This window comes from Alexandromys fortis, unplaced genomic scaffold (genome assembly GCF_014885135.2).
Source record: "Alexandromys fortis isolate MF-2015 unplaced genomic scaffold, M_Fortis_MF-2015_v1.1 scaffold_113, whole genome shotgun sequence".
Lineage (NCBI taxonomy): Eukaryota > Metazoa > Chordata > Mammalia > Rodentia > Cricetidae > Alexandromys > Alexandromys fortis.
In genome coordinates, this window is record NW_026067988.1 from 2,927,925 (window position 1) to 2,939,579 (window position 11,655).

An 11,655-nucleotide genomic window follows, 5' to 3' on the forward strand; every position below is an offset into this window, starting at 1 on the left:
AAAATGCTTTATTTAGTTTAATGTCCAGGCTTAGAAATACATGAGCTACATGCTGCCTATCATTTCCACCTGGCACTAGCTTTAACCATTTAGATATGTGTGTTTATGAGTAAGTGTGGGCAGTGGCCATGAAAACAAAAAGGGGGCCCTTGTGATAGGAAAAGTTTAATATAAGACATGGAAATATAAAAAAATGACATGGAAATATAAACAGATGTGCCAGGACTTTTCAGTTAGGGAATTATAAAATGAGATAGGAGGTTAGTGAAATGTAAGAAGCAGAGATAGAGTTCTAAGAGTAAATTTATTTTTTTTTCATATTTTCCCCAACTTCCTCTCCTTCCACAACCTCCTTACCACCATCCCTCTTCCTAAGCCCCCTCCTTTTCTCTTCAGAAAAGGGCAGGTCTGAAATGGACATAGCCAGAACATGATATGTCAAATTTTAGTAAGCAACTTACATTGTATTAATGCTGGGCAGAGCATTCAAGTATGAGGAATATGCTTCCAAACGTCAGCAAAGAGACAGAGATAGTCCCTGCTCCCACTGTTAGGAGTCCCAGAAGATCAACTGGCACATATATCCGCAAGGCCTAGGAGGGATTGTAATACCAACCCAGTCACATAATCTTTCTTCATTTTGGAAGTCATTGCACTGTTTAGGACCTGCCTGTGGGCTGCCTTGAAATTAATCAAACATTTCTACAGCTTTGGTTCTTTATTTGTGAAGTGGGAGATTAAACTACTTCGGTATTCATTTTTCATAATATATGAGACTAAAGTAAACTGGCTTATTTTTTCTTTTGCTATTGAGCTTTAGAAGATGTGAGAACAGGAGAGAAGGGATCTATTTACGAAGGAAGACAGTAAGGGACTCAGATGGTCAACAATATTTTTGTGTATGAGTCTTAAAAACCACTGGAAGGCCCAATATATTGTCTATAAAACAAAGACTTATTTAAGAGTAAAGTTTTTAAAATATTTTATGTAAGAAATAGTTTCTTCTATATCCCAGAAATATGTAAGAAGGAAAACTGCGCTTACATGAAAAGCAGAGCAAATTGAATCCGTTAAAATAACTCTAGGGCACCTCTAGGGCATCCAGCATTGAACCCAACAATGTTCCTTGTCAAAACTGGTGCAAAGGAGGGAAGCTATGAAAATTGTAAAACAGCATTCACTTACATTAATCAAAGATGGCAGCTGCTGTTATTACTGAAGCTCTGCTGCTATCTGATACAGGGCTATATGACCTTGAGAGAAAAAGTACGGAAGTTTGAAAAGAAGAAAAAAAAAACAATAAGAGAAATGTAAGGAATCTACTTTGTAAAAGTGCAAAATGAAACGTTTTAAAATTAGAATGTTATTATAATTTCTAAGGTGTATTCTAGAATAGAATATGTTTAAAAATAAATTAAAACATTATTTCTGTGTGTTACGACCAGAGGGACAATTTAACATTTGATATTTATTATAAAATGCTATTTTCAAAGTTTATCAATAATTATTATCAAAATATTACTTATTTGTCTAACTATATAATGAAATTTTAATATTTCCAAATGATAAAACATATCTGGGTTTCATATTTATGGATTTGTGCAAACTCAGATTCATATAAAGCTTATTCATTCATGTGCCAGCACAGCGCTACATCGAGGAAGAATGTGGTATTTAAAGCAATGATTTTACACAATCTAAGTATTTCTGGTAAATTTTTTATAAAGTTTTTATTTACTTGGTGTGTGTGTGTGTGTCTGTAGTTGTAGGTGTGTAGTGTATGTTGGTGAGACTGCAAACATAAGTGTGGAGATCAGAGAACAGCAATCTAGACTCAGTTCTTTCCTTTTATCTTTCCAGATCCTAAGATTGAGTTATGTTTATTAGACTTGCCCAAGCATGTCTTATCTGCTGAGACAGGGAGATCCCTGGGCCTCTGTTAAATTAATTTGAGAGAGAAACTGCATTGATTACATTCTTGTCTCTGAGAGTATACATTAGGATATTCGCAGGTATAGGTGGTCTGAGCCTACAACTATATAAGCTTGGACACTATACCTCTACAGTTGTATATATTCATCGTCTCACATATATTTTTATATGTGCATGTACAGTGAAAACTTTACAAAGAATGGCTTGTTGGATGAAGAGGTTCTATCTTTCTTTAAGTTTCATAGCCCTTTGATACACACGCACACATTCAAGACAGACAATCTTAGGATTGACTATTATTGCAAATCTTATATACATTAAAATCAGTGTATGTATCTGACAAAAGAAGTGGGAGAATACAAGGAATGAGGAAAAGAAAACACACATTAGAATGCATAGAGAAGATGGTAAAATATTTCACCATAATTTTGAATACTAAATTTGCTTGTTTGCAGTATCTGTGTCTAGATAATTTTATTTATGTCTTGGCTATAAATAAATTAAATTCCACTGCTGTACACCAATTTCAAAATAACACAACATTAGTAAGATGGCTTGTCTACATGGGTGACATGATCCTAAAAAAACAGTAATCACCTTCAGTCACTTATGTTTAAAAAGTTGAGTGATAGTTATTTTAAAAATTTTTATTCTAAGAGCTATGTGATTCAATAGACTTTTATGAAAATATATATTACATTTCACTCATAGCTTAAAAATAATTTAGGGGCATAAATGTGATGGGAATTTTATGTTACTTCTGACACGTAAGACAGTGACAAAGTTTATGTTTTGGAAATGGGCCAAATAGTTCCTCGAGTGCATTATGTGTGGGAGTGTGTATATCTTTGTGAGTGTGTGTGAGGGGTGTGTGTGTGTGTGTATGCGTGTGTGTATGTGTGTGCATTGTGTGGATCAACTGATATTCCCATGTTGACTTGAGTATCTACAGCTGACAGTGTACCCTTCAGGCATTTTGGAAAGCATGAACGAAGAGTGCAGACAGCTGACAGAAAAAGAATGATGAATTAACACCCAGAAGCAAGGATAATAGTAAAGAGAGAGAGGGGCTCAGAAAATTTAGAAAGTTGACTTGTAAATACAATAAATCTTGAAACTTTAATGGGACACATTGCCTAAATCATGCACTGTATTACATATTTTTATTAATGCATGTATGTGATTTCCAACCATTAATTAAATTATATTATTGATAAATATCATTGATCAAACTATTATAAGTTATGATAATTCTAGTGTAGGTATAACAATGAATAAAAATATTCTACTCAAGATGTATTTTGATATTTTGTCTCATTCTTGCATAGACAGAACTTGTTTCTCATTGTTTTCTCTGTAGTGTAAAGTCATCCAGTTCTGAGCTTATACTAGATGAAAGTGAATGTGGAAATGAATGTGCTTCATAAAGAGTTGATTTGATTTAGTAAAATATGAGCAGTTACTATCTTAGTCAAAACCTGTAAATAGGTTAGAGTCATTGAAGCATAGGTAAATATATTGTAGTGATGTGGGATTTCTCTCTGTATCCTGTGAATACCACTGGTTAATTAAAAATAATGGTCTTGGGACAGCACAGAGAATAGAGGTAGGCTGGGAAAACTAAACTAAATGCTGGGAGAAAGAAGGCAAATTCAGGGAGAAGCCACGGAGCCCTCAGAGACAGACATGCTGAAACTTTGCTGGTAGGCCACAACATCGTGGAGATACACAGATTACTAGAAATGGGTTAAATTAAGATGTAAAAGCTAGCCTATAAGACGTTAGAACTAATGAGCCAAACAGTGATTTAATTAATACAGTTTCTGTGTGGTTATTTTAGTGCTAAGCAGCTGATAACTAACTAGTGGCCTCCTCATTACATTGTAGTAGTCACTTGAAGCAAAATAGTAACTCATTTAAGAAAAAAATATTATTTGGCATCAGAGACTTTTCTATTTCTTTCTAGTTGAGCTTTCCAGTTTCTAAAGACCTATGTTGACTGCTCAAATAAACCACATACAGTAAGACCAGTACAAAAACTATAACTATAAAATGTGTAATGGTTATGGGTTCTTCACTGTGTTAAGATATTAGTGCTAATAGCTAACAAAAATATTGCCTTCTTATAGAGAACCAAATTAGCATTATTAAGAGTTAGCAATTCTAAATGACATCATAAAACTGCTTTTCACTGGAGAAACCCACATTTGCTGCAGAAGTACTGTATGGAAGATATTGCTAGAAGCAGAGCTATCTTAAGGACTTCACTATGACATGTAAAACCCTTCTGCATTTGATTGCACAAGTATAGCAATACACAAGAGAATGTTGTTTCTTTTCATTGTGAGGCAGACAGGATTACACCAAGAAGAGAAAATATTAAAGTAAAAGTCAGATGCCAATGTTTACAAAGTCTAATCTCATTCTAATTCAAATATATTGGATGAAGTATTACACTAAAAATAAACAAGTAAAGGTATACCTCACATCAAATTAAAAATAACGTAAGAAAAAAGGAATACTTTGTTTTTCTTATATATTTTCTGATCAACTATCTTTATAAAATTTTTATTGATTTTTTTAGCAACACATTTTTTCTCTGCTTCGATCCTATCCTCTGCCCTCATCTTTAACCCTCTCCCATGATCTCCATGCTCCCAATTTACTCAGAAGATCTTGTCTTTTTCTACTTCCCTGATGGATTAGATCTATGTATATCCCTCTTAGGTTCCTCATTGTTGTTTAGGTTATCTGGGATTGTGGATTATAGCTTGGTTTTCTTTATAATCTAAAAGCCACTTATGACTGAGTATATATGATATTTGTCTTTCTGATTGTGGGTTAGCTCACTCAATATGATGTTTTCTAGATCCATCCATTTACCTGCAAATTTCAAGATGTCATTATTTTTTTTCTGTTGTGTAGTACTCCATTGTGTAAATTCACCACATTTTCCATATCCATTCTTTGGTCAAGGGGTATTTTGGTTATTGCCAGATTCTGGCTATGGCAAACAATGCTGCCATGAACATAACTGAGCACTTGTCCTTGTGGTTTGATTGAGCATCCTTTGGATATATACCTAAAAATGGTATTGCTAGGTCTTGAGGAAGGTTGTTTCCTAAATTTCTGAGAAATCACCATAATGATATACAAAGCAGCTGTATTAATTTGCACTCCCCCCAGCAATGTAATAGTGTTCCCTTTACCTAAGCCAATACCAGGCTGTTATCAGTACTGTAGCTCTGTAGTAAAGTTTGAAGTCAGGGATTTTGATGCCTCTAGAAAGTCCTTTATTATACAGGTTCGTTTTGGCCATCCTGTTTTTGTTTGTTTGTTTGTTTGATTGTTTTGTTTTCCCATATGATGTGAATTACTCTTCTTTTGAAATCTGTTAGGAATTTTACTGGGATTTTAATGGGAATTGATAAGATTGCCACTTATACTATGTTAATTCTACCTACCCAAGAGCATGGGAGATCTACCACAAAGGCCTCTGAATAGAACTCAGGCCATTAGGTTTTCCAATAAAAATCATTACCCAATAAGCCATCTTGATAGTGCACAAATGAAGATTTAAAATATGTGATTAAGATTATTATTACACATTATTATTATTATTTATTTTTAAGTGGTTGACTAAGTATGTTGACTTTCAGAAAAGGTACTTGGCATTGTGTTAATGAAAATATAGAAAATCAATCCAGAAAAAGTATATATTTATATGATCTATATATTATATTAACATGACAAAAATATTAAATTCATGCTATGAAAATGAAAAAATATATGAAAAAAGCTTACATACTATTTAGTAGGAAATGTACAATGACTTTAAATTTCCCATTGAGATCAGTCAATCCTACTAGTTCATTGAAGTTAAGAAGAATCTTCTATTTTGTAAAGTCTATTATCTTAAAATAGCTTAATGTATAATTAAGCTAAAACATATATTTTGTATTTATTTTTATGTATGTGAATTAAAATCATTAAAAAACATTGGAAAAAGAATAAAGCAACATTCATTCATATCATTGTAAAATGGCAGTAGCCTAAGTATAAAAATAAATTATTTCTTATATATTGGATAAAATAAAGTGAAATGTAAATTCTCTCATCATGAACAGTTTATATATTAAAGAGGATAAGTAAGATAATGAAAAATTCCTGAAGTAATTACAACATATTTTAAGAAGTGAAACCATCAATCTCTTGACTAAGATGTGAGAATTATTAAAATATAAGAGATTTAATATTCATATTCCAGTCATCAATTCTGGTTTCTACTGAACAAATGTGCAATTTTTTCTCCACAATTTATGTTTTTCCTTCTTTCTACATTTCTTCATTTATACCTCACTTGAAATTGTACCTACATCTAGTAAAGATTATGTGGAAAAGCCTACAATATATGAGAAATTACATTGTATATCTGTTAAATTATACAGAAGTAAAAAATACTTGTATGTAAATTAAGTTAAAATACTATCTATATATTGTATATGCTCAAGTAAAAATTAATTTAACACTTCACTTTGAAAGATTCTATCTTTAATAACTTACATGTATATATGCAATGGAATTAAGTTTAAATACATTATTTATGAACTTTAATATATGTGTGAATGCCTCCATAAATTCAAAGCTATACTTGAGGACAAAGAGTATTAGTTTCCAGAGTTTTGGCAGATATCAAAATATAACATTTCTATTAATCTAATTCCTTCATACAAAATCATGTAGTATTTATAAATAGACATATTAGACCTTCTTAATAAATTACCTATAGATTGCAGTAATGAATATGTTATTTGTTTCATTCTGTTTAGGTTTATACGCATGTCTGTGGTGCAAGTCCTTCCTGTATAACTAAACCAAGGTCACACAATCATACCAACCCATACAGGGAAGACTAATGGAGAGTTGAGAAAAAACTCCAAAGGGGACAGAAAACAATGGCTTACAGAAGAAGAACCTTGCTATGCAAGCATGCAAATCTGATATAAACCCGATTCACTCTAGATCCTTGCACCTATACCACCAGCTCAGGTTTACCCACTGGTATAAAAATGGTAGGATCATTGAGTTGTACAGGCTGTACTATTTTAACAATATGGCCAGCTTTAATACTAGGCAGACTATATATCAAGGAAATAAGATAGAAAATAATATGATACATAATATCCTTCTCTAGTCTTCTGGTATATCAGTGTATGCACACATACATATGCACACATCAATAAACAAATAAAAAACTATTTAATACTTACAACTGTAACAACTGTTCAGAAACCAGGTGATTTCTGGTGCAAATGGCTTTTCTTAAAGCTTCATAAACAGGGGTTCCAAATGAAGAATTTCATGAATATTGTTGCCTTTTGAGTCCTTAGAATATCTTCTCTTGATTCACCATTTTTTCACAGATCACATTAAAATTTAATTTAAAATATATCTAAGGAATTGAAGTGAAATATAATATTCGGGTTTTTTTTTTACTTTTTTATTGAGCTATACATTTTTCTCTGCTCCCCTCCTTTCCTTTCCCCTCCCCTTCAACTCTCTCCCATGGTCCACATACTCTCATTTTACTCAGGAGATCTTGTCTTTTTCTACTTCCCATGTAGATTAGGGTATATATCCAAAGGATGCTCAATCATACCACAAGGACGTGTGCTTAGCTATGTTCATGATAGCATTGTTTGTCATAGCTAGAACCTTGAAACAACCTAAATGTCCCTCAGCTGAGGAATGGATAAGGAAAATGTGGTATATTTACACAATGCAGTACTACACAACAGGAAAAAAAAGATGACATCTTGAAATTTGGAAGCAAATGAATGGAGCTAGAAAACATCATATTGAGTGAGGTAACCCAGACCAAGAAAGACCAACATCATATTGACTCACTCATAGACATAAGCAAAGAAAACCACCCTACAAATAACAATCCCAGAGAACCTAGATAACAATGAGGACCCTAAAAGAGACATACATTGATTCAGCATTTTTAAAATGTGTTTCTGGTCTCTCCAAATATTTCTTTACTTTGAACAGCATGACACCAAATAGCCTGTATGCACTTAATATGCTTCCACTGTATCAAGGATTTTATAATTGAAATTATCTCTCCAAAAAGTTTATAATTACAGATTCCATACAGACACTTTTTATTGAGTAGTCATTTTCAACTTTTTAAGTCTTGCTAAGGTTACTATTTAATATTTTACTAATATTGTAACACAGTCATATGTACACAGGAAAATGACATGTCATTGACTGGCTAAATCAGGTTTGTTATAGAACATTTATTCTTATTAAAAAGAATTTCTTTTCTACTATAAATAAAATAACTAGAATATAACACAAACTTTAATTATTTTTGTAGAGAACAAAACAAGATGTTTTTACCTTCCTTTATGGCATTAATGGCCAGAAAGAATAAAAAAGGAGTTTGATTTTCTATGTTGGAATGAGTGTGATTAATAGAATGTATTCATTTTGTGAATACTCATTGTTACAAGTTTATGATTTGTATATGCATATATAAACTGTATTATTTATATCACATATGTACATGTTCTATCGAAAATGATAACAGAACTGTGTATATGTCATTTAATTCAAAATACTGAGAAAAATATTTGCAACATATTTTTCAGGGTAAGTAAAAAATATTGGGTAGAAGTTGATATATAAATATATGGCTGTATATTAATGTCTTAAGTACATTTCAGAGGATTTGATGTTTTCTGTTTTACATTATAAAAATCTATACATCTAGAATTTTAGTATTATAGGTTTGACAATCTTATATGAAAGATAATATGATGAATATGAAATCTGAAAAATAAGGAAATTAGTAAATTGTTCTGTTCTCTTATGTCCTAGGTTAGAAAATGGATATCATATAAAGTAGAAGACAAGGAGATATATGCATTTTGAAATTTACATGGTAGATGTTTGGATTTGATGAACATGTTATATTCAAATGCCAACTCTCAATCACTCTAGGCCTATTATGCATGCATATCCCAATATTGTGATGTCCAGATGCAGGTCAGAATTCTACTAGCAGCTCATTCAGTGAATCAAAATAAGTGTTCTTTTTTTCAGTCATTTGTTAACACATGTTATATAACCTGTAGGCAGAAAAAAACTGTATTTCTTTTATAACGAGATACTTTTAGACAAATGTAGGATCACTCTAATATGCTCAAGTTTACATTTTATTAACCTTGATCTTTTTATTTCCTATAGCATTTTCTAGTTTGTGTGGAAAGTGTTCATTTTATTTTTCTCAGTGATTACTTCTGTATCTTAGAGAACTTTTTTTTTTTTTTAGAATACTACTCAGCGGTAAAAAACAATGACTTCTCGAATTTTGCATGCAAATGGATGGAAATAGAAAACACTATCCTGAGTGAGGTAACCCAGACCCAAAAAGATGAACATGGGATGTAATCACTCATAATTGGTTTCTAGAGATAAATATAGGTCAGTGAGTCTATAATTTGATCTCCTAAAGAAGCTAAATAAGAAGGTGATCCCAAAGAAAAACATATAGCTCTTTTCCTGATTATGGGAAGTAGATAAGATGGCCGGGCTTAGAGAACTTTTTAACACACACTAGATCTATTTATTCATTACATTTCTATTAGTATGTTAAACACTATAGTCAAGGAAACTTATATAAGAACTATTTTATTTGGCATTACACTTGTAGGAACGTAAGGAATCATCATTTTAAAGAACTGTAGCGGGAGGCTGTTAATATAAATGCTGTGGAATAATCCTTCTGTACACTGATAGGCCAAGAGCTGAAACCGATGAGCAAGGGAGGAAAACCAGACTAAGAATACTGGGAAAAAAGAAGGGTGGAGTTTAAGAGGTTGCAAGGAAATGCAAGGAGAGAAAGGCATGCTAGAGGACAGGGAAAGCCATGAGCAAGTCACATACATAGATTAATAGAAATTTACGCTGTAAAAGCTAGTTAGTAACAAACCTAAAATATTGACTAAGCATTTGTAATTCATATTACATCTTCATGTCTGTTATTTGGAAACTGGCAGGAGGGAAAAAAACGAAGTCTGCCTGCAAGGCATCACGAACAGGAAACTAAGGGCTCAAAACTGTAACCTCAAAAGGGAAATAAAAATTACAAAATAAGAATGGTGTGAGGCTTTAAACTCATAAAGTCAATTTCCTGTTACATACTTCCTTCAACAGAGCCCAAACTCCAAATACTCCTCAAATATCACCATGAACTCAAAACAAGTATTCAAGTGTCCAAACTATAAGGACCTCTCACTCAATTCATCTGTTTCTTCCTGGAATTGTTAAGACTCTTTCTGCTTAAAAGAATTTATACTAGTGTATTACATATCATTTCATAGATTATAGGGAAATGATAGATAAATGAATATATAAATGATAGATAATAGATGTTTTAGGAAAGAGAGACACATAGTAGATAGAAGAGTAGTAAATAGATTATATATGTATATATTTATATAGACAGATACATAATATGTATATATAGTATACAGATATTTTGTATGTATATATGAAGAGAGAGATAGGTGTTGTATGATAAATAGGTAGATGATACATGGGTTGACAGACAGGTGGTAAATAGAAAGAGATATAGAGATAAATAATGTATTCCTCACAAGTAGGCAACTTTGTACCCAATAAACAATATTAGCAACATATTTCACTCTTATTCTACCTCTAGTTACTAAAATTCTTATTCTATTATAGAACCGAATTCTTCTAGTTCATACGTGTTTTGAGATTGTGAAATAATTTTATATTTATGCACTGTACATTTCATAGAATGGAATGCCCTCTAATATCAATCATTTTCTATCAATGGCATAGTTTCATATTCTTTGACTACATAGTATTACATCATAGTGATAGTATTTGCATAAATGCACATATACACTCACAAATACTCAAGTACATATATATGCACACAATTATTAACCTTTTTTATTTCCATTTGTCCATTCATGCACACTTATATAACTTGCATATGCTGTCTGCTACGAAAATTATTGCAACAAACATTCTGATTGCATATCCATCTCTTCAATATATTGATTTTGTTTTTGTAGGTGAATTCATATTAGTGGAATTATTAAATCACAAGATATATTTTTTAATCTGAAGAATTGCATGCTGTTTTTCCTAATGGTTATATTATCTTCTATAGCCATTAATCTAGTGTCAGTAACCCCATATTTGTAATTTCCTTTCTTTAGCTTGGACTCAAAAACTCATTAAATTTACAGAGCAAAATTCAATAGACACAAAATGCCCCTACACATCCATAATAACCTTTCTGAGAAAGAAGCCAAGAAAACTATCATTTACCTCATCTACAAAAAATGTCCCATAAAGAACAATTTTAAGGAAGAAGGTAAAATTGGGAGACATAAAGGAATGAAACCTAAGAGAACACAAATAAATTTAGTGTCATTATCATGACCATGTGAATTCAACTTTCACTCCAACTTAAAATGAAAGTTCTACTTACATGTCTTCCTCAGACAGTGTGAGTGAATCTAGTTCTTGTACTCTTACTATACTTTTTAGAAACTTTCAGAATGGTCATTTTACTGGATTATATGCTTTACATTCATATTTGTCTGTTATTCTCACTGTGCTGAATTCTGAGTCCCCTGAAAGCTGAGAGTCATCTTTCTTTATTACCAGCCT

At 31.9% G+C, this 11,655-nt stretch overlaps 1 long non-coding RNA gene across 1 annotated transcript; it reads right to left on the reverse strand.

Moving 5' to 3' along the window:
* Positions 1-486: 486 nt before the first annotated feature.
* On the reverse strand, positions 487-7,302 carry LOC126512000 (uncharacterized). The gene is made up of 3 exons (XR_007594869.1): positions 7,203-7,302; positions 1,186-1,253; positions 487-593 (listed from the first exon to the last, which is right to left on the reverse strand). It is a non-coding gene; the product is annotated as an uncharacterized lncRNA (long non-coding RNA).
* Between the last annotated feature and the right edge of the window lie 4,353 nt (positions 7,303-11,655).